The sequence below is a fragment of the Myxine glutinosa genome, chromosome 1 (genome assembly GCF_964187855.1).
Source record: "Myxine glutinosa chromosome 1, kmMyxGlut1.1, whole genome shotgun sequence".
Taxonomy (NCBI): Eukaryota; Metazoa; Chordata; class Myxini; order Myxiniformes; family Myxinidae; genus Myxine; species Myxine glutinosa.
The window spans coordinates 65306198-65330639 of record NC_136261.1 but is presented as its reverse complement, the minus strand read 5'-3'; the positions used below and the strand labels follow the sequence as shown (position 1 = coordinate 65330639).

Here is a 24442-nt window from a genome sequence, read left to right as displayed (position 1 = left end):
AGGTTAGGATAAGGAGCAGGTAAGCTCGGAGGCAACTGCAGTGGTGGAGGTGTGCAGGTGGGTAGACCTGCTGGGAGAGCCACACGACCCAGTCCGGAAATTGTGCAAGGGCACAGTGAGTTGAATCGGGGGAGTGAGACCCCAAATTGATGAAGCACCACAGTTTGGTCAATGGGAATTTGGTTCTTAAAACCGCATAGAGTAAGATGGCCAATGGTTTGGCAGGGAAAGACCCCAGGTAGTGTAAAGTGAATTAATGTCATTTAGAAGATAGTTAGGATTAAGAATCTCCTCGCACCATCTACATCCACTCACCTGAGGTGACAGAACTCCACACCATGCCAGGTTGTTTTTATTATTTTTTGTGCAAATGGTTGAAATGTGAGATGCATCATGACGTGGGTGTGACATTGTGCTTTGTTGTTCCATCTCTCCCTCCTTATGAGGATTGATGATGAATTGGGTGATGTCAAATTTGGTTAGAGGGATTGTGGGGACGAATTTGGTAAAGGGGAAATATAGGGAAGACGAGACAGTAGTGACGAATTTGTAAATGTGTAGATTTTTGTACATATGGGGTAAGGGCAAGGGTAGAGTAGGTAACAGGGGGGGTGATGTATGGTAGGGACAAGCTTTCTCACTTCGCTCTCCGTACGCACCTCGTCTAGCATTGCCTTGTTTGATGTGTACCCTTGTGACCTTACCCCTCACTCACCTGTCTTCTCCCCCCTCCCCCCCTTGTCTCCCACCCGAGGACTATGCGCCACTGGGCGCCGAGGGGAGCGTGCGGGAGTCCGCCATTGTGTGCAAGAACTCTCGCAACCACAGCTGCCTGCATCGATGCACCACTTATGGACCACATGTCTGTGGCTGAGCACCACTTATGGACCCCATGGGTTGGGGCATGGCCCCTCTGCTGGAACAGGCCATGATGGCCTGAGATCTTGCTGGCGGACCTTGGTAGCATGGCACAAATGCCACACAGGTGAACCACTCATATCCGGTCCCTGTGGGCCATAAATAAAAACGGACATATTTTGTGCATTTCATTTTATTATGTCCAAATAGGCCGCCAGTAAGAAGATGAAGAAAGGAAGAACATTGGCCAGCAGAGGGAGCCGAAGGGCAAGAACACCACCAGGGGTTTGTTTGGTTATTTTTATGATGAACTGTGGTGACTGTGCACTGATTGGTGCTTTATGGTGTTTTGGTGTGTTTTTGGTGCTGTATGGTGCGTCGATGCCGGGCAAGCTGTCTCCCCCCAAAAAAGAACAATTACAGGTCCTGGGTTAGTTTTGTAAATACAAGTAGCATCAACTGTAAATAATGCTCCCCCATCGTTCATGTTGTAGTTTGAAGACAATTCCGCAATTCGGTTAGCTGTGGGCGTAAATATGTTAGATAGGGTGCAATGCAGCAGCGGGACATATTTATTTTTGTTTTAAAACTGTCACACTCAGGGTCAGGTTAAATGTAGAGGGAACTACACCTACGTGCCACACTAAAGGTAAAAGTTTAATTGGCCCGGGACGTGCCTAAGAGGAGGATGATGCAGTGTTGTGGATTTGAGAATTGTGATGTGGGTTTTTTTTTTGTATTGTTGTCAGTGTAATGAATTGTTGTAAAATATCACCCTCCAGGTTGTGTATAAAGGTCAAAGGTCATCCCCTTAGTTATTCCATATACAATCACGTAGCAAATCATAGATCTCCCTGTTCAGTAGTTATCTCCTTATTATGTGTATTAGTTTAAGGCTTTATCTTCCATTAATTGACACTCCATTGCACCGAATTCAAATGAGGTAGATTCCCTTCCAATTCCCCTTTTGTCAGCCATTACCAACTGCATTGGGCGGTTTTCTGCATTCGCCGCTGCTGCTTTGGGACTGTGTTTTTCGCCGCAAGACTCCATTGAACACGAGGTCATCTCGGAGCAGAAGGTGGGAGGAGTCAGCCCAATGCCAGGAACAAGGCGTGGCCTCGCCAACGCCTCCTCTAGGGGCGGGATCGGTGAGCCCTCGTGACAAATCAAGGCCGAGGCGAGCTCACCGATGGGCGTGTCCTGGAGGCCGGCGGCTTGATCGCCCGAGGCATTATATAAGCGCGCGCGAAAGCTTTCAAAGAAGAAGTTGAATACCTAGAGAGTCCTGAGAGTTGCGTCAGAGAAATGGCAGAGAGACAGCAAGCATTTGAGAGAGAGAGAGAACCTGTCACGCAAGGCCCCCACGGCAGATGTGGTACACCACAGCAGATTGAACCGACGGAGCTTGGGAACCACCGCAGTTTTGGACCACGGCAGCGTTGAGCGGTGACGGCAGTTGCAGCTTCAGAGGAATCGCCATACGAGAGACGGTTGAGGAGAGCCGGCGGCTGCCCAACTCGAGCCGCAATCATCCCAAACCACCCGGACCCTTCCCGCCATTCGTTCCTGCCATCATCCCCCGTGTAAGTCTGATTGTTCGTCCATCTTCTGTGTTGTCCTGGGGTTTAAGTAAGACTGTTAATAGGTAAGCTAGAGTTTCACTGTGTCCTTCTGGCCCGTCCCTCTTTCTGTCTTTATTTTCTTATTCTTCCTTCTTCCTTGGTTTCTTTCATCGTGTAAATAGTAGTAATAAATAATAGTCGTATTTCCAACCTTTTGCCTTCGTCTTCCTCTTCTTCACATCCGTCGTCTTTGTCTTTTCCCCATTGAAAACCTCTGGCACGATTTGGCCAGCGTTCAAGGATCGGGTCTAGTATCTGTTAATAGTTCGTGCCGCAGTTGCTAAAACCGCACGGCAATTAACATCTGTCCGCGGTACGAACGGGGCTGTGCCACCGGCCTTTCCGGAGGTCGCTGGGCAGCGTCAGGGACCACGTCGGTCAGTTATAGAAGAGGGGATTAATCCCCCCTCTAAGGGGGAACAGAGGCCAACGTTGGGTTCCGTAACATTTGGTGTCAGGAGTGGGATTCGGACCTGAAGCGCTTAGCGTGCTCAAATTACGAGTGGCCCGAGATTTTGTTTTATAAAATCCTAAATTTAAAAATCGTGCCATGGATGGTCAAGGTGACGGGATGCCGGTGGGGGAATTATAAGAGGGGTTAGGGGTAACCCAGGACAGGAGGGAAGAAATGGGGGATGAGAGAAATGAGGATGTGGTTGAGGGGGTTTCAGACACACAACATGGCGCCTCGCACATGGCAGCGAGGGCTGCGCAAATGGCTGTGCAAATGCAATGCGCAAATGCGCAAATGGCTGTGCAAATGTGCGCAAATGGCACTGCGCAAATGGCTGTGATAGATTTGGACGCCTTCATGACGTGATTATTAGCGAGGATGGGAGTGTTAAGACAGGAACTGAACAAAGAGATGGATCAAATGGCCAGATTGAAAAAGGCGGGGGAGGACATTGACCGCAGATTGGGCGAGCAGGTCCCAGGGGTGCACGAGGAGGTAATGCGACTCGAGGAGCCCTGGTTGAGCGAAGCGGAGAAAAGCGCGGGTAAAATGACGGGTATAGAGATCGCGACCCGGGGTATGTGGCAGCCGGCGACCGCTGAGGTAGAAGAGGGAATTTTATTAAAGCCAGCGGTCGTCATGGTGAATAAAGAAAAATAAATAATGGGTATAGTTAAAATTGAAGAGACGATGGAGGTAGCCCAGGAATCAGAGGAAGGAATGGAAATTGCTCAAAGTCCGTGCTCACATCACGATGCTGTGCTCATTAATCCTTACTAGGGCATGCCCGTACTATATCTATATCTAAAATTATATCCCCCCCTCTATTTACATGAAATGGTTTGGTCCATGAAATGTTTTGGTCCATTCGCAACGCCAAAGCGAACGGCGAACGCTTTACATGAAATGGTTTGGTGCATGAAATGTTTTGGTCCATTCGCAACGCCAAAGCGAACGGCGAACGGCTTGCGAGTACAGTGACAATCCCCCCGGGGTTTTTATTAGTTTTAAAACATAGTTTAACGCCAACATAGCGCCAACATAGTTTGCAAACGTGAAATAAATGAATACGCTCTCAAATGTGCCATCCGAGGCAGAGTGTGTCCGCCACGTTCGGCACACGCGATAGCTCGCTGCTCTCTGATTGGTTGAATCGTTTTTTGGACATAGCTCGGTAAGTAATTGTCCAATTAATATGAAACCTTGAAAAGGCACATCCTCGGGTCCCCAGCAATATACCTGGCAAGTTTAAAGTATATCGGACCCGTGGTTGTCGAGAAACAGCGGTCACAGACAAACAAACGTACAAACGTACAAACAAACACACAGAGATTACTGGAATTATAGATAGATAAAGATTTGCAGGTGTTGGTGCAGGGAGGAAGAAGAACCCCGAAGGTGAGACGGGCTGTATGTGGTGCTGGGAGATTTTGTAAGAGGGGGTTGGCGCGAAGAGAATTGTCGCGCGATTGGGATCAATATGGCACCCGGGCGTTGGTGAAGGGTCCCGTATGAGTGGAAATGGCGCGCTTGTGGAAAAAAGTGTGCGTCGGCGAGTGAGTGTGTTATAAAGTGTGGGAGTGAAACCGAGTGCGAGCGGGAATGCACGTCGGGGTGTATGGAGTGTGACACAGGGAGTGAGAGTGATACGGAGTGTACATGCGAGGGTGAGTGTGACACGGAGAGTAAGGTGGTGGTGGAACGTGTGCGAGGAAGCACACCTGAGTTGGTTGTGGCGCGGGTGTGGGAGAGCCCATCGGAGTGCGTTAGTGGGTGGATGCAAGAGTGCACGCCCATGGTGAGTGTTACGGAGGACGTAACGGAGGAGAGGTGTGGAACGAAGTGTGCGAATGGTGAGTGTGCGTGAGAGGAGTGGTGTGTAACAGGGAGTGCGGTGGTGGAATGGACCGAGAGTGTGGGATGTATGGGTGGCGTTGGAACGCCGGGCTTGGTGAGTGTGGAAAGGGTCGCGTATGCGTGTGAGCATGCGGGTAAGGCATCGACGTTGAAAGGGGTAGCGTTTAGAGTGACGGATAGCCGAGGCGAGCACTCGGGGCGCGGTGCGCTTTGTTGGATGCTAGGCCCGGCGCGGATCGATGCTGTATCGCTTCTCTTAGAAGCGCCGTTGCTGATTCGGGCTAGGCCCCGCCCTGCATGGTCGAGTCCAGGCCTTGTCGGGCGAGGCGACCGGTCCGGTTCAAGGGCGAGTAGGAGGAAGCGGGACGGTGCCACCTGGCAGGGGCGGGGTTCCGACCGGGCGAGATTGAGCCATCGGGCCAGCGACCGCAAGGGGCCGCGCCGAGATGGTGCGTGGAATCTCGGCCCAACCAACCCCCCCCCCCCCCCCCCTCCTTGAACCGAATGCCGGACGGCTTCAACCTGCAGGCGACCAAACCACCCGAATTCATTGCTCGGCTTTGCGAAGCCGAGCTTTGAAAATATAACGACGCACCAAGGCTCAAGTATAGCGGACTGTAATGATGATAGTGTTTTGGATCCGAAATTGAAAATAGTGAATTTGAAAAGCAAAATTTGATGATTGGTAGAATGATTGGCAGGTGATTGGCAAATTTTTGATTGGCTGAAATTGGATGGGCCAAATTGGTAGTGAGAGGTACCCGTTGTGGAGGGATGGCAACTTTGCCATCTCTCACAGACGGGGGCAAAGGAGCAATAGTTTTATGGGGTTTATGGCAGTGAAAACTAGCCCGGGAGGGTTAGGATATAGTGTGTAGGGATCTAGAGAGATGACCATAGGTAACGGTAAGGTTAAGTAGCGACTTTGGACAGGTAGTGGGGACATAGAGAGGGTAGTTGGATGTTAATGACGTGGGATGTGCTTAGTTTAAAGGGGCGACTGGGAAGCGCGAGTTTCAGAAGGGAGTAGTCAGCTTAGATGATGCCGTGTGTTTGTGGTTTATGGGATGAGGAATTGGTATGGAAGTTTTGTGTGAGAGTCTTCGTATTGAGCAAATGAGGCAATGCTCGTGAATGGTGCCGTGTGTGTGTGTTGAAAGTGTACTCAGCAGCGTATTGTGAGAAGTGTGAGATGAGTGACATTGTGTTGAGTGAATGAGCTTGCATGGGATGCAAGTGATGAACAGGTGTGTGGAACGCTAGGTGGGCAAGTCCGAGGTGCAGCCGGGGGGGGGGGGGGGGGGGGTGTCCGTGGTGCAGCTGTTGGGTTTGGCCGTGGTGTAGCCGGTGCGCATGTCCGTGGTGCAGCCGATGGGTGTGTCCATGGTGCCGCCGGTGCGCATGTCCGTGGTGCAGCCGATGGGTGTGTCCATGGTGCCGCCGGTGTGTGTGTCCGTGGTGCAGCCGGTGGGTGTGTCCGTGGTGCCGCCGGTGCGTGTGTCCGTGGTGCAGCCCGTGGGTGTGTCCATGGTGCCGCCGGTGCATGTGTCCGTGGTGCAGCCGATGGGTGTGTCCATGGTGCCGCCGGTGCGCATGTCCGTGGTGCAGCCGATGGGTGTGTCCATGGTGCCGCCGGTGCGTGTGTCCGTGGTGCAGCCGGTGGGTGTGTCCGTGGTGCCGCCGGTGCGTGTGTCCGTGGTGCAGCCCGTGGGTGTGTCCATGGTGCCGCCGGTGCGTGTGTCTGTGGTGCAGCCAGTGGGTGTGTCCGTGGTGCCGCCGGTGCGTGTGTCCGTGGTGCAGCCGGTGGGTGTGTCCATGGTGCCGCCGGTGCGCGTGTCCGTGGGGCAGCCGATGGGTGTGTCCATGGTGCCGCCGGTGCGTGTGTCCGTGGTGCAGCCGGTGGGTGTGTCCGTGATGCCGCCGGTGCGCGTGTCCGTGGTGCAGCCGATGGGTGTGTCCATGGTGCCGCTGGTGCGTGTGTCTGTGCTGCAGCCGGTGGGTGTGTCCGTGGTGCCGCCGGTGCGCGTGTCCGTGGTGCAGCCGATGGGTGTGTCCATGGTGCCGCCGGTGCGTGTGTCCGTGGTGCAGCCGGTGGGTGTGTCCGTGGTGCCGCCGGTGCGCGTGTCCGTGGTGCAGCCGATGGGTGTGTCCATGGTGCCGCCAGTGCGTGTGTCCGTGGTGCCGCCGGTGCGTGTGTCCGTGGTGCAGCCGGTGGGTGTGTCCATGGTGCCGCCGGTGCGAGTGTCCGTGGAGCAGCCCGTGGGTGCGTCCGTGGTGCAGCCGATGGGTGCGTCCGTGGTGCAGCCGATGGGTGCCTCTCGGGCTTGGTGAAATGAGGAATTGCTAGGCAATCCTCGGGAGGTGATTGTGAGTTGTGTTGAGCATGGAGGTGTATGGAGCAGTGCATGAGTGAGTAATAGTGATTGAGTGTTGTGTTGACCAAATGGTCCAGGGAGGAAGGAGGGTGTAGGAAGCACCAGTAGGAGTGATTGCACAGGTGTGCAACTGAACAGGTGTATGGAGAATGGTTGTGTGGAATACATGGAGTATGGAATATATGGAGTATGGAATGGATGGTCATGGAGTGAGTATGGTGGAAACTGTGGAGTGGAGTGGATGGTGTGAAGGTGTGGATGGGGGAAAAGTGGACCCTATCACAAATACCCGGGGAGGGTAGTGTAAGTGTTAGGTAGAGGGTACAGGTAAATTGTGGTTGGATATTGGCATCTGTGGTGCGTGGTGGAAGAATGGTGTTCGGATGGGTGCATTCGTGACGTGGAAATGGCTGGGCATGTGGCCTGTTAGTGTGTGTAGTTGGTTGAGCACTCCACCACTGTGAGGATGTCAGCCAGGTGAAGCCGCAGGTGGGCTCTGGGAGCCGGTAGAGTTGTTGTGGATGGGGCCCGAGGATCCGGAGGACGGACCTGGGTAGCCCAGTGCCAGAGAGGGCACCGAGTGGGGTGAGCGCCAGAGGGCCTTCCCCAGGTAGATAGGTTAGGGTAAGGAGCAGGTAAGCTCGGAGGCAACGACAGTGGTGGAGGTGTGCAGGTGGGTAGACCTGCTGGGAGAGCCACACGACCCAGTCCGGAAATTGTGCAAGGGCACAGTGAGTTGAATCGGGGGAGTGAGACCCCAAATTGATGAAGCACCACAGTTTGGTCAATGGGAATTTGGTTCTTAAAACCGCATAGAGTAAGATGGCCAATGGTTTGGCAGGGAAAGACCCCAGGTAGTGTAAAGTGAATTAATGTCATTTAGGAAGATAGTTAGGATTAAAAATCTCCTCGCACCATCTGCATCCACTCACCTGAGGTGACAGAACTCCACACCATGCCATGTTTGATTATTTTTACTGTGCAGATGTTTTGGATTGTGAGATGCATCATGACATGGGTGTGACATTGTGCTTTGATGTTCCATCTCTCCCTCCTTAGGAGGGACTGATGATGAATTGGGTAATGGCAAATTTTGGATTAGTGGGAGTGAAGACGAATTTGGTATAGGGGAGATATGGGGAAGACGAGACAGATAGCGACGGATTTGTAAGGTGTAGTGTAATGTGTAGATTTTTGTAAATATGGGGTAAGGGCAAGGGTAGAGTAGGTAACAGGGTGGGTGACGTACGGTAGGGACGAGCTTTTCTCCGCCCAGTCTCCAAACGCACCTCGCCTTGCATTGCCTTGTTTGATGTGTACCCTTGCGACCTTACCCCTCTCTCACCTGTCTTCTGCCCCCCCCCCCCCCTTGTCTCCCACCCGAGGAGAGTGCGCCACTGGGCGCCGAGGAGAGCGTGCGGGAGTCTGCCATTGTGTTCCCGAAACTCCCGCAACCAGCTCTCTGCATCGATGCACCACGTATGGACCACATGTCTGTGGCTGAGCACCACTTATGGACCCCATGGGTTGGGGCATGGCCCCTCTGCTGGAACCGGCCATGAAGGCCCGATATCTTGCTGGCGGACCTTGGTCACAGGGCACCTATGCCACACAGGTGAACCACCCCTAGTCGGCCCTGTGGGCCATAAATAAAAAATGGACACGGTTGTGCACTTTTATTATGACAAATACGCCGCCAGCAAGAATAGCAAGTTGACAACATCTGGAAGAATATTAGCCAGCAGAGGGAGCCGAAGAGCAAGACCACCAGGAGGGTTTGTTGGTTTATTTTTATTATGAACTGTGGTGACTGTGCACCGATTGGTGCTTGATGGTGTTTTGGTGTTTTGGTGCTTTCTGGTGCGTCAATGCAGCACAGGCTGTCTCCCCCCCCCCCCCTCCCCCAAAAGAACAATCGCAGGTCCTGGGTTGCATTTTGTAAATACAAGTAGAGTAACTGTAAATAATGCTCCCCCATCATTCATGTTGTAGTTTGAAAACCATTCCGCGATTCGGTTAGCTGTGGGCGTGAGTCTGTTAGGCAGGGTGCAATGGAGCAGTGGGACATATTTAATTGTGTTTTAAAACTGTCACACTCAGGGTCAGGTTAAATGTAGAGGGAACTACACCTACGTGCTACACTTTTTTTTTCTTTTTTTTTGTATACAAGATCGAGGCTCGTGAAAGAGCGAACATTAATCACACAGAAAGACAAACAGACACACAAAACAAATAACATCGGGAGCGGTAGACAAGATGGGGAGAGAGGGGGAAGGACACAAACACAACATTTGAGAGCAGGGACCGAGAGACATGGAGACATCGAGAGAACTGTGGGAGGGAGAGGGCTTTGGGGGGGAGGCATGGGAAGGGGGGGGGGGGTGGGAGAGGTATAAAACATATGGACACTGCCAAGACTTCCAGGAAAGAAGTTGGAATTTCAAACAAGGTGGATCTGGGGTGAATTAGTGGGGGTAGAAAAGATCAAGGTTTTGGATGGGGGAAGATAAGAGATGGTGGTGAACAGCTGTTTTGAAGACCTGGAGGGAGGAGTGTGATTGAAGTGAGTGTGGGAGTTTGTTCCAGAGGCGGGAGAAAAGAGGAATGAAAGAGTGAAGGTGAGCAGAGAGCCGAGATTTCGGCAGTTTAACCATCAGAGGGTGGCTGGCAGATCTTGTGCGACCTGTAGGAATATTTGGGGGACAGAGCACAGAGAGAGCTGGGGGAGCAAGGCCGGAGAGGAGTCGGTAGAAGACAGAAAGACCACCTACCTGCCTGCGGTGAGTGAGTGAAAGGCCCTCAGAGATAGCTTCATCGCGGGAGATTCCAATGATTCTGAAAGCTTTGGATTCAACAGCGTGAAGCCGAGCCAGGTGTGAGGCAGGAGCACCAGCCCATAGGGGAGAACAGTATTCCATTGAGCTGCGGATGAAAGCCTTGTATGTGGTGAGGAGCTCAGGTGTGCCTAGGACTGTTTTACACTAAAGGTAAAAGTAATAGGCCCGGGACGTGCCAAAGAGGAGGAGGGTGCAGTGTTGTGGATTTGAGAATTGTGTTTTTTTATTGTGGTAAAATATCACCCTCCTTCCTCCATTTGGTGTATAAAGGTCAAAGGTCGTGCCCGTAGTTATTCCATAAACAATCACGTAGCAAATCATAGATTTCCTCCTTGTTTAGTAGTTATCTCCTTATTATGTGTATTAGATTAAGGCCTTGTCTTCCATTAATTAACACTCCATTGCACCAAATTCAAATAAGGTAGATTCCCTTCACATTCCCCTTTCGTCAATTGCCAACTGCATTTGAGCGGTTTGCTGCATTCTGCCGCTGCTGTGGGGTTGTGGTTTTTCGCTGCAAGACTCCATTAGCCATGAGGTCATCTCAGAGCAGAAGCTGGGAGGAGTCGGCCCAGCACCGGGAACAAGGCGTGGCCTTGCCACGACCAATCAGGGCCAAGGCGAGCTCACCAATGGGCGTGTCCTGGAGGCCGGCGGCTTGATCGCCCGAGGCGTTATATAAGCGCGCGTGAAAGCTTTCAAAGAAGAAGTTGAATACCCAGAGAGTCCTGAGAGTTGCGTCAGAGAAATGGCAGAGAGACAGCAAACATTTGAGAGAGAGAGAGAGAGAGAGAGAACCCGTCACGCAAGGCGCACAAACTTCCTTTCCTATCACCTATCGCACAAACTTCCTTTCAAGGACTCAAAGTTCACTCGCGATGTACGCTCGACCGCTTGACATGGAGCTTCAACCACGCTTCTTCTTCGACCTTTTCTTCACGACCTCTTCTTCTTCGCACGTCGTTTTCTGGTGCACGATTTCCTGTATCATTTTAAGTTAACCTTTTTAACTTTAGATAGCTGTTCCTGTTTAGTAAACCTTTTGAGAATAATAATAATACATAATATCAGAAACATGTCAAGTGGGTGAAAACCACAACAGCGGAGGTGATGAATCCGTAACACTTCCCCCCTCAAGAAAGAAAGTTTGAACACAGCGAAAACTTTCTTTGCATGCAAACTCTTTAAACAAACAAAAATAAACTCACAACCCAAATCACCAATTCCCGTGAGCAGCATTTATCAACATCTCAAAAATAAAGCAACAAAATTTCACACAACCCACAGAGATTTCCAAAGTTAATTGACTCTGGACAAAGCGTCAGCCATGACATTGTCCCTGCCCTTTACAGGTTCAATTTCCCAGTTGGACTTCTGCAAAGCCAAACTCCATCTCACCCCCCTCTGATTTTATTTTTCGTTTCGTTTGAATGAAGGTTAAGGGGTAGTAATCAAAATCCAAATTCAAGCAAATCTACAACACTTTTCCCGGGAGGCCGAGCTGAAAGCCAGGTTCCATGGTGGTTGGGTGGTGACTGGTGAGGCCTGGAAGTATCCACTCCATGGACGCCTTTCGGAACGTGGAGTTCACGGTTAGTCCATGCAGGGAAGTCCACTACATGGACGCCGTTAGGAACGTGGAGTTCACGGTTAATCCGTGTAGGGAAGTTCACTACATGGACGCCTTTAGGAACGTGGCATTCACGGTTAATCCATGTTGGAATCTTGGCTCGGCAGCTCCGCAACATTCAGTGCTTCAACTTTTCTGAACTTTCACAATAATTACAGTGTAGCTTATCACTGAAGTCACATGAATAGCGGTCTCCTTCTCGGCCACTACTCTGACAATCCTTCCTTCGGGAGCTGCCGAATAATATCGATTGCGGCCACCACCAACATTACTCCTCCATTGTCCTCTTCTGTAGCCCCCACGACACCTATGAAATGCCTTCCCTACTGTTATGGTCCGACCCTCCAACTCCTTGCTATTCAGATCCTTTTTTGCATCTCTGGCATCCTTTGAGTTTTCAAACGTGACAAAGCCAAACCCTCTTGACTTTTGCGTCTCCCTGTCTTTTATCAGCAGCACTTCCAAAAGCGGTCCATATTTGCTGAAAACAGAGGTCAGAACTTCTTCCTTTGTGTTGAAGTTCAGTCCACCTACAAATAACTTGTCAAATTTGTCGCCATCCATAACTGGTGTGGTGTTATTTTCCCTGCTGGGCGTTTTTACCAACCATCGGATTACCATAAACTTGACCACCGGCCAAATCATTCCCGATAACCAAAGATACTCCCTCTATAGGAAGAGTGGCTTGTAAACCGATGATGACCGGTTCTGACACCAAATCAGACTCCAAATGGATGACATGAAGTGGAGCTCTAACACAGCCACCAACCCCCTGTAAACGAACACTATCACCAGTTGCCGTCTCCTCTGACACTGGCAAAATGCCTTCAAGCATCAAAGACTGATGTGCTCCTGTGTCCCTCAAGACCCTAACCGGTTTCTGGTTATTCGAGTCTCCATCCAAGGACACAAACCCCTCTGAAATAAATGGTTGGTAACCCTTGTGAGGGCGATTCTTCACATTTGACATTGCTTTCGGAGTTGTAGTAGTCGAATTCCGCTCCTGATTTTCCTTTCCCAGAGCATAACAGTGGGACATCAAGTGTCCAGGTTTATGGCAAAAAGCGCAAGTCGGCCCGGAGGAGAACCTCGTGGTCTGCCTCGAGCCCCCACCGGAGGATACGTCTGCCTTGGAACTGTTGTCTTCTGATTTCTAGAAGTCGTGGTATCAGAGTGGTCCTCATAGTCATCTCGAGGCCGCCCCCATGAATTTTCGTTCTCTGCCCCGATGTACCATAGCTCCCCTGGCTAGGTCTAGGCGAGAAGTTAGGCTTGTGGAACCCCATCCTGTGGGTTAAGGCATAGTCATCTGCCATGGTGGCTGCCTCATACAACTTTGGTACTTTCCTTTCCTCCAGATGTACTTTAATGTCCTCGTGGACACACCGCTGGAATTCCTCCACCAGGATCAACTGTCGCAATAGTTTGAAGTCTTTCCCAACCCCTTTTGAATCACACCACCTATCAAACATGGTTTCTTTCATTCTGGCAAACTCCACATGGGTCTCACTCTCCCTCTTCCTGGCATGCCGGAATTTTTGCCGGTAAGCTTCCGGGACCAATTCATAGGCCTTGAGAATGTTTTTCTTCAAAATCTCATAATCTGCACATTGGTCAATCGGTAAAGCCGAATAAATATCCTGAGCTTTACCCACCAGAACACTTTGCACTAACAAGGTCCAGGACTCCTCAGGCCATTTTAGCAGTCGAGCCACTTTCTCAAAGTGTGAAAAAAAAATTGGCTACCTCCTTTTCATTGTAGGGTGGCACCAGCCTCACATGTCTGCCAACATCCCAGGTGTTCTGACTAGGTGTCGAACCAGTCGGCATGGATGGTACCTCTCCCCGTTCTTTCATTACATCCAGCTCCTTGAGTGTAATTTCCTGCTGAAGCACCATTTCACGGTCCTTTAACTCCCTGTCGGCTTTTCTCTCCTCTGCTTTGAGTTCCCTTGCAGCTCTCCTTTCCTCTGCTTTTTTCTCTTCTAACCTTTCCTGGAGTTCTCTTTCCTGTGCTGCTCTTCTTTCCTGGAGTTCTCTTTCCTGTGCTGCTCTTCTTTCCTGGAGTTCTCTTTCCACTCTCCTTTCTTCTGCTTGTTTCTCTTCTAACCTTTCCTGGAGTTCTCGTTCCTCTGCTGCTCTTCTTTCCTGGAGTTCTCTTTCCTGTGCTGCTCTTCTATCCTGGAGTTCTCTTTCCACTCTCCTTTCTTCTGCTTGTTTCTCTTCTAACCTTTCCTGGAGTTCTCTTTCCTGTGTCTCTCTTCTTTCCTCGCTCTGCAATTGCATCTCCATTTTTTGGAGCTCCACATTTTCTTGTTCTTCTGGTAACCAATCCAAGGCTCCCTCTTCCCATGTTCCGCGTCCCACCAGAGATTCTATCACCAATCTCTGCATCTCTGCTTTCCTCATATTCGTTCGGACCTCCAAGCTAAAATGTCTGGCCAATACCAAGAGGTCCGATTTTAGTAACGCTCTGAACTGTGCTTCACTAGGGGTCGCTGCAAACTTCTCTGCGTCAAACTCCATGGTGACTATTGTTAACACCTGTTAACCTTCACACAATAAAAAAAAGATTTAACCCCCAAAAAATATTTATTAATTTTTTTGGGGAAAAATTGGGAATGTTGGAAAAAGTTCCAACTTTGGGACTTCTGGGAATGTTAGGGAATTCTTTCCCGGACGAAATTTAAGGAATATATATTATTATTATTATTATATATATATATTTTTTTTAAATATATATCCCGGACGAAGACCCAATTTCGAGCCCACGAATCAATTGGACGAGCCCCCAATTTCTGTTACGTGCTCCTCCCCGACCCCCTGGTCTCTGTATACCCCCGAACCCTGGGAGGAGCCATGACAGAAAAGAAATATATTACTCCGTGTCAAAATCAAGATCGAAACCACACATATGGTTATCAAGAAAAAGAATATATTAAAAATCACACAGGAATAATGATACAACCATGATAGCCAGCCACCATACAATCAATATCTTAGGATGGTACCATCTGTTAAAGTGATCGAACTCACTGTTCCCAGTACATGGAAAGAACCTCCTCAATGTCTCTATAACCTTCTCCAAGGCGAAGTTGATTCGCTCCAGCGATCGTTGGAACAATGTCCAATCCAGATCAATTGAGGCGTAGGCGTTCGAAGCGACACAGAAGTCACGTGGTCCAACACCCAGCAAACTCGCGGTAGAATGGAAAATCTCCAAAGACGCGCACCGACGTCCACGTTTGCCGTTCAATCAGCGAATCGCCGTGTACTCCTCAAACGCCGCTTTATTGCACAGCCATCCCCGGCAAACCACCGGAGGATAAGCCCAGCCGACGCGACAAAAACCTTTTCCGATGAAGGCAACGTGCGGGGTGAAATGGCAGACGGCTCTCACTCGAGCATGAGCTTCGAGGCAAGGATTCTCCGGAATCTCAATGCCGATACCCGACTAGGCAGGCTCCACAATACTCCGGCGATATCACCGATCGCACGAACTTCCTTTCAAGGACTCAAAGTTCACTTCCGATGTACGCTCGACCGCTTGATACAGAGCTTCAACCACGCTTCTTCTCCGATCTTTTCCTCACGATGTCTTCTTCTTCGCTCGTCGTTTTCCGGTGCATGATTTCCTGTATCATTTTAAGATAACCTTTTTAACTTTAGATAGCTGTTCCTGAATAATAAACCTTTTGAGAATAATAATAATACATAATATCAGAAACATGTCAAGTGGGTGAAAACCACAACAGCGGAAGTGACGAATCCGTAACAATATATATATATATATATATATATATATATATATATATATATATATATATATGAAATCATACACCCCCCCCCCCACCCCACCCCCCCAAAAGGAGTTAAAACTGCAAGAATATACATCACTATGGTGATAACCCTGTCTTGTCGTCCTCCTCCTCCTCCACTTCCCTCCCACACCCCTTCAAGAGTTGATCAGTCCCAGTTACTCATACATATCTCTTCGAATGTGAACAAATTCTTGTATTAATTTTACCCTTTTTAGATTCCTTTACCAACCTGTCTTTTAGGGAAAGCTGTTTCTACAGTGCGTATCAAAAAAAGGTAATCCAAATTCAAGGGGTTAATATGCAAAGGTTATTTAGTTTGACAATTTACATGTGGTTTACCAATTATGAGGAGATCCTCAGCTTTCCATTGATGCCTTTCATGCATCATTTCTGTCACACATGATCGAGTATATGTTCATTGAAAATGACAAGTTCAAATCGCATTTTTACAAGTTTGGCTAATCGGTGCAAGACAGTTTTAAATGGACGCATTACTTTTCGACTGCCAAATTGATTATGTAAAATTGTTAAGCTGGTCTGGTAAATGTCAGTTGCGTCATCCTTTGTTTTAGATGGGTATTTAAGATGGGCCTACAGTGTATGGGTTTAGAGACAGTCTGAGTCATTGAAAAGATGGTTCAACTTACAACTGAACAGCGGACCTTCGTGGTTTCAACCTTTCATCAAACTGGAAGTTTGCAGCGAACTCCTGATGCGTTCAGGGAACGTTTCCCAGAACGGGAGCCTCCAGCAGCCAAAACCATCTGGCTGAATGTTAGAAAATACCAAGAGCATGGCACTAGCCTCAACCGCAACAAGGGGAATTCTGGTAGGAGGCACACTGGGCCATCGGAAATGAACATTGCAGCAGTAAGACAGCAAATATTGGAGCATCCTAGGGATACCAGCGCAAGATGAAATGGGACGGGATTGCCTTCGGCAACATTCAACCGAATCACAAGACTGGACCTCCACCAACATCCATATCGGATTCACATCCGGCATCAACTTACGCCAGGGGATTTTGCCAGGAGGCTGGTGCTTGCCAGATGGTTGATAGCACGTTGCGAACAGATGTCAATTTCCTGCGGTATCTTGTTATCAGCGACGAAGCTGCTTTCACCATGGATGGCAAGGTCAATACCCATAATGTTCTTGAATATGCACCGACAGGACAACCCCTGGAATTTAATTTTGACACCAACATGAATCGACAAAAGTGGACTGTTTTGTTGGGACTTTGTGGAAGTGGTCAGGTGATCGGACCATTTTTCTTTCAAAGGAATGTCAATGGTGACAGGTATCTGCAGATGATCAATGATGAAGTTTTACCGCAGCTGGAGGAGAAGTTTGAGCGACAGGTTCGTGGTGTCTTCAGATATCTCTGGTGGGCCCAAGACGGCGCCCCAGCACATCGTCTTATCGCTGTCCGAGATCGACTGAGGGAACTCTTTGGAGACCGAGTCATCGCCCTCAACAATGCAATGGATTGGCCGCCAAGATCACCTGACCTCACACCATGTGATTATTTCCTTTGGGGACATTTAAAGAACAAGGTGTTCGTAACTCCTCCCGTGATCTTGACGAATTGCAGGGCCGTATTCGACATGAAGTGGATGCTTTGCGCAATGACCCGGCTATGGTGAGACGAGCAGTTTAGGGCATGCTCCGCCAATGTGAGCTTTGTGTTGAAAGGGGAGGTGCACATGTTGAAGGTGTGGGTGCATAAAGGCCAATCATACCTGAGAAAAGCTCACATCTGACGTTCATTTTGCACCAATTATCCTGACTTGCATCGATTAGCCAAACTTGTAAAAATACGATTTGAACTTGTCATTTTCAATGAACATGTACTCGGTCATGTGTGACAGCAATGATGCATGGAAGGTATCAATGGAAATCTGAGGATCTCCTCTTAATTATTAAACCACATGTAAATTGTCAAAATAAATAACCTTTGCATATTAACCCCTTGAATGCGGATTACCTTTTTTTTTGATACGCACTGTATAATGCAAACATCCACAACGGCAGAACTCGGGAAATTCCATTAATACAAGGTATAGAGCTGACTGATACATAATTAACATTGTAATTTGTGTTTTTCGTGACTTCAAGCTTTAGTAATTACAGAAAGTGTTCTGACAATGTGGTAGGAAATTGCGGATACTAATTTCAAAAGTACAGTATGTATGTGGAAGGTGGGGTGGAGGGTACGGGCTCCATAAATCAACTTTCTATTAGCAAGCTTTTTTGGGATGAACGGTGATAAGTTTCACATGTATAAACTATAGATTCATATTTTCCAATTGTAGTTTTCTTTGTAATCTTCAATTAAACATGCAAAGGAACATTGCATAATCTATACTATAAGAGAGGTGTGTGTGTGTGTGTGTGTGTGTGTGTGTGTGTGTGTGTGTGTGTGTGTGTGTGTGTGTGTGTGTGTGTGTGTGTCGCCATTTTTCTCAGAGATGGCTGAACGGATCTTCGTCAAACTTTCAGGGGTTTGTGTTACGGATTCGTCACTTCCGTTGTTGTGGTTCTCATCCACTGTAAACATTTTTGGTTCCATGTACTATTATTGTTATCGTTTAAGTGAATTGGAGACAACTGTTTTCAAAAGGTAAAAAAAATTAATGTTTAAAAAGAAACCGGAAACCGGATCGGGACCAGGACGAAGAAGAAGAGGAAGGAGAAGAGGAAAAAGGAGGCGGAGCGAGTGAGGTCGAGAAGGATCTGAGCTGCTTTGAGGTCTGGAGCAAACACTGGCGAACGGGGGTCACTAGCGAACTTTGGGGTTTCCTGGGAAAGGAATTCCTGCGACAGAGTTGTTATCGCTGTGACAGATAAACCTGCATGACAGGTTTTGCAGTTGATTCCGAAGAGAATCATTGGAGTGCCGTTCCATCTCGAGAACAAAACGTTGGCCATTTTGCCTCGTGGTGGATTTTCGCATCGCACCAGGTTTTTCACCTCGCTTCAACCATTTCACCGCATCCAGACGTTACCCTGGTGTGTGTGTGTAACGTGGATTTTGAGTGTGAATTTGTGGTTCACCGATTGGGAGCCGTTGAAAGTCCATACCCGAAGGTGTGATTTCCCAGCCGCCTCTTGAGGACACTTTTGCCTGTCTTTGGCAGTGTGACTGTCAACCGAGTGGGATTCTGGTCTCGATACAACATCATTCTGACGATCACTGGAGCATGGATCGACTTTGGTTTGAAGCTGGGACAGAAACATTGGGAATGTTATTTTCGCTCACTTGGGGCACAGTGAGTTATATTGTACGAAACTGATGGTACCATCATAGGAATGATATATTGGTTGGACAATTGATTAATATTGTTATTGTACTGTTATTCTTGTGTGACCTTAATACAATACTTGTTTGTTGGTAACATTGGTGTGGTTTCACCATTGATCTTTGACATATAGAATAACACATCTTTCTGCCGTGACTCCTCTCAGGGCTCGGAGGTACACCGTGACTGGGGTTTGGGGAGGAGCACTTAACATTTTTCAGTGGGTGCCAGGGAGTGTTTTGGACCAAAAAAAATTTGGGAGTGAGGAGGGAGTGTGGAAGGAGTTTTAAAAATCGCTCTGTATTGCCGAAGCCCTTTAGATTAACGGCAGATATATACAGGTACACATGCACATAAATAAATACAAAACAATTACCAGACATTTGAACACAAATAAAACAACAATTCATGTTCAACCAGACAATTCCGGAAGGGGGCAAAGTTGGTGGTAAGTCTTCTTGTTTTTGAACGTCTTCAAACTTAGCTCAGAAACGTGATCAATGGCACATTCACCAGCATGTATTCAAGAAAATAATTTACTTCTAAGGTGACAACAGTACAGCATTTACAACATAGAGAATGTAAAAATACCAGCACAGTATTTACCACGTGGAGAATGTAAAAACACCAGTTCAGTATTTACAACATGGAGAATGTAAGAACACCATTAGCCTACAGTATTTACAACATAGAGATTGTAAAAACACCAGTGCAGTATTTACCACATGGAGAATGTAAGAATACCAGTACAAGCCTCTCCTCTTCTCACTTCTCCCCCGCCTCCCTCTCCCCTCCCGCCCCCCCCCCCAAACCCCCTCCACCCCTCCAGCCCCGGGCAGTGCCGGATACTTCAGCTAGTATTCAATAAGAGGAATGAAACAATATTAATTGAGCGATCTCCTCTGGAACCAGACACACAAACAGCTCGCACATTTTAATCAAAAGAGTTTTCAAAAACTCCGTGCGAAACCAACATGTTGGACAAGCATTCCTTGGACTCTTGGTGTTTGATAGTCCGTATGAAAACAAAAAACAGTGAATGTCCGTTATTTGTAAAAGTTGGTATAAACTATAATCAGGTATTATGTCAAACCGTGATCAACAACTTTTAATATGTGCTGTGCTTGGCAACATTGTATGAATCAAAATGTTTGTATGACATGGTTTATGTGTAACCAATGACAATATGGATTGTAAATTAAATATAAAATTATCCAACTTCACGATATCTTTATGATAAACAATCACATATCATGTCATAATAATGCAAACCAAGGAAGGGAAAATGTACGTACATGGGAGAAGAAACGTCAAAGCAAGAAGACCCAGAGGATTGTTGAAGTTTGCCATGAGAAGATCTTGAACATGAAATTTAAATTTCAACATGAACATAAATCGAGTCTCTTTCGTCGGTTCAGATTAATTCGAAGACTTCGATCTCCAAATGAGCCTGGCAATCCAACGGCTGTCCTGTTTGAGCAGACGAAAGGAAGAACAACACAGTTGCCGAATCAAGTCTGTAATGTAATATGTTCCATGATTGCTCAACCAGTTGCTTTGGCCCAACCAGGAAGTTTAGAGGAAGTATATAGCTGGACGACTTCAGTTCTGTTTTTGTGTAATGTCGTGCTTTGTATGCAGCCTGCGGTTGTTTGGCTGCATCATTTTCTGGAGGCTCAGCTGTGTCGCTACATCACGGATGCAATGCCCCCTGTTCCCAGAAAGCTGGTACGTACTCATTTTGTCGACCTCGGAAGGATGGTAGGCTAAGTCAACCCACCTGGTGTTAATTCAATGGCTCGACAGGGGCTAGAGCTCAGGACCTTAATATTCCAAGCCAGCCACCTTAACCATTGAACCACCACCAGGCTTTTGTGTAATACATTTTTCATATACTGTATATACACTACAGCTTGTGATCCTCGATGGGACCCCTTTTTGTCTTTGCTGTCACTGATGACTCTCCAAGAAGCGATGAAACCGGTCCGGCAGCTAAGGGGGTATGTATCATTGGTATTCTCTTGTGTGTAAATGTCGTTACAGTTGTGGAGGGACTCTGGGAAGAGTTTGAAACAGCAAAGGGCTGACCTTGTGTAGCCTTTCATGGTTGCAGTTATGCAGCTTTCTTCGGCTGGAAGTGCATAGAAGGAGTCAATTTATTTATATTATATATAAATTTAACCGATGAAGCCGATTTTTCTATTTTCTATTTCGATTTCATTCAGCCGATGAAGATCAGCCGAGACGAATGGTTTAAACAGATTTTAACTAATGAGGCGACCGGCCGAAGATGAGGGTTGCTCTTGGTTAGTGCGGGAATGAAGGAATGCGAGATGTTTCGCTGAACGGAACACACAGGTTTATTCTGAAACCACAAACAAGTAAACACGACAGCAAAATGCACCACAATAACAATTTAATAAAAAGAAATCAAAGACGAAATAAAAGTCGTGGTAAAAACTAATTCCCGACTTTAAGGATCCTCCACGCACTGTCTCAACCACACACACAGGGGAAAATAAAATGTCCTTTTTAGTGCCGGCACTTAGCTCTGCGTCCCAAATGGGTCCTTCTGCTAGGTTGGCAGCTGGGGACGAGGCTCAGACTTCAATGTCCCTTTGGCAGGAACCTGGCACAAGATGGCTGCAGCGACGCGCTCGACGGCACCACAAACGTGAGGTGAAAGTCAAGAGGTTGTCTTTTAGGCTCCTCCACCGCTTAGGGATGTTCAGCATGGCCTCCAGCCCACCAAAGAAAAGAGCTGCTGTTGATCTGCTCTCTCTGCTCGCTCTCCTCCAAAGCGCACAAACTCCACGACCCAACTGAACCAAAATGGCGAGCATTTTGTACCTTCAGCTCTGCACTCTCTCTGCTCTCGAAGCTTCCCGCTGACGTCACCCCCAGCCCTCGTTGCTCCGGGCATGTGGCCTGCAGGATCTTCACTCCGCCCCCTCATTCCCTGCCTCTCGTGGACAGGGCCTTTCCCTTATGAGGTCCATTGAGGGTGAGGCTGAGTCCGGGAACCTGCCTGGTTTTTTGTTGGTGTGGTTGCTGTTGTTTAAAGGAGTTTCAAAACGTAAGGGAAAGGTTACAGAGGGAAAGCACGCACTGGGGAAAACTATCCTTAATCCCTACCACTAATTAGCACTGCTTGACCACCCCCCCTCCCTGCCCCCACAACTCCCCTGTGAAGAACATGTAAACAACCTTGTTACAGTTTCCCTACTTATTACATCCAGGTTTCTTCTACACGTCACATGGCCCATGCTATAAATTATACAATGCTACCTTTCCTTTGGGATCTTTTTACCTATCCCCACAAACGTAGAAATATATATGCTTTTATACACACACACACACACACACACACACACACACACACACACACACACACACACACACATATATATATATATATATATATATATATATATGTATATATATATATATATATATATATATATATATATGTGTGTGTGTGTGTGTGCTCAAAAACAAACAGACAGACAGGCAGACAGATGGGTGAAAACATAACTTCCATCCACCTTTGGTGGCAGAGGTTAAAAGTTGCTAAAGCGGCTCCCCTTACCTACAGACTTATCAGCTAACTTCCAATCATCAGCAAGCCAAATCCATCATCACAATTCATCCGAAATCCTTCCTTTTCTTTTCTCCAATAACCTCATCAGAGCACCAATTTGGTTTCAGACAAGGTCACTCCACCTCAGACATACTGCTTATACTCACCCAACAATGGATGGAGGCCTTCAATGTCAGACGTGAGATCAAGGCTGTTTCTCTGGCCATGTCTCCTCAAACTGTCCGCCTATGGCATCTATGGCCAGCTCCACACATGGCTTGCTGACTTCCTCTACTCTCGTAGTCAACATGTGGATTTCAACGGAATCTTTTCATCTTCTCTCAAGGATGGAGTATCCCAAGGCAGTGTTCTGGGTCCAGTCCTTTCCCTGATCTTCATTAATGATCTCTCCGACTCTCTGGAAAATCCCCTTTATCTGCATACTGATGACTCTAACCTCTGCCGTGACATACCTACTCCTTCAGACAGACAGGCTGCAGCCTCTTACATCTCTTCAGACCTTAAAAAAAATCACTAGCTGGTCAAACACTTAGAACATCTCTTTCAATCCTGACACATCTCACACTCTCACTATCTTTCTCTGATATGACTATGATTAACCCTCCAATATACTTTCTCAACAATCCTCTTGAGGAAGTTCAGTCATTCAAACTCCTCGGTCTCACTATCAGCCATGATCTTTTTTGGGCAAACCACATATCTAAGTTGGCCTCCAAAGCCAGCCGCCAACTGGGCATCCTCCACCGTAGCATCATTAATTGGCACACCTAAACTCCTAATGACCTACAAGGCCTTCATCCGCAGCTTGATGGAGTACTGTTCACCCCTCTGGGCTGACTCCTCTGCCTCACATATTGCTCAGCTTGATGCCGTGGAAACCAAGGCCTTCAAGATTATTGGAATCTCCCACGGTGAAGTTGAGTTTATGAGCCTATCACCGCACCATCACAGTCAGGTCGGTCGTCTATCTGTCTTATACCGCTTCCTTTCTGATCTTGCACTCTATGCCCTTTCTGTGCTTTGTAGGTATCTACTCCCCCCCCCCCCCCCCCCCGCTCTCCCGCGTCTCTGCTGGGATCACAAAGTCCACTATCAACCCCGTTGGAGTGAAACTACGTATATCGAGGATCACTGCTCAGCTCCACTCATTCATTCCTCCTTTTGCCCACCTGTGGAACCAACTTCCACATCCTCTTCAATCTCATTCTTCCTGCCAGGTCTTCAACACAGCTGTTCACCACCATCTCAGATCATCCCCAATCCAAATCCATGATATTTTCTAACCTTGTTAACCCATCCCAATCCCCCCTCCTTCCAAATTTCCAGCTTTCCCTCCTGAGAGTTTCCTTCTGTATTTATCTTGTCCACTGCATGCAACCTCTCCTGTCCCCCATTCCTCACCACACCCTTTGTTTGTCCAAGTCTGCCTCTTTCTTTGCCTTCAACTCTTCTGTTGATGGTTCGCTGGTCTCTGCTGTTCCTTTTGTCCTGTTGTGTCCTGATCCGTTCAGTGTACTAGCTCTTTCACGAGCCTCGACCATGCATACAAAAAAGGACATTAACAAGCAACTAACTAATCAAAGAGCAGTAAAGATCTGTACGTGGAAGCCTGGCCTCAGGAACGATGGGACATCAAAACAGGACATCCGAGGGGAGGGAGGGGTGTTATTATCGCGCCAATGGAGTTTTGTCTGGAAGGTTTTGCATTTTATCTGGTCTGATCGCTGTCTCTTCCACTGAAAAACGTCCGCACTTATTCGGTCAGTGCACTTTTTTTTTTTTGCACCAAAATTCCCAATTTCATGTGGGTGGGTGATCTGCTCCTCCTGTATAAGAGAGCCGTTGATCTGTCTGTGTGTGTGTGTGTGTGTGTGTGTGTGTGTGTGTGTGTGTGTGTGTGTGTGTGTGTGTGTGTGTGTGTCGCCATTTTTCTCAGAGATGGCTGAATGGATCTTCGTCAAACTTTCAGTGAGTGCCTGGGAGTGTTTTAGGCAAAATAATAATAATAATAAAAATTTGAAAAAAAAAGTTAGCTTTTTTGGATTTTTAAAAAATCGCTCTATAGTACCTAAACCTTTTTGA

At 47.9% G+C, this 24442-nt stretch overlaps 1 protein-coding gene across 1 annotated transcript in view; it reads right to left on the bottom strand.

Annotated features, from left to right (window-relative positions):
* LOC137424730 (uncharacterized) overlaps positions 1 to 20314 on the bottom strand; it is a 72352-nt gene extending 52038 nt beyond the window's left edge. Inside the window, exon 1 of the mRNA XM_078772594.1 lies at positions 20055 to 20314. The gene's annotated coding sequence lies outside the window, so the exon portion shown is untranslated. The remainder of the gene's footprint in view (positions 1 to 20054) is intronic.
* Positions 20315 to 24442: the final 4128 nt, after the last annotated feature.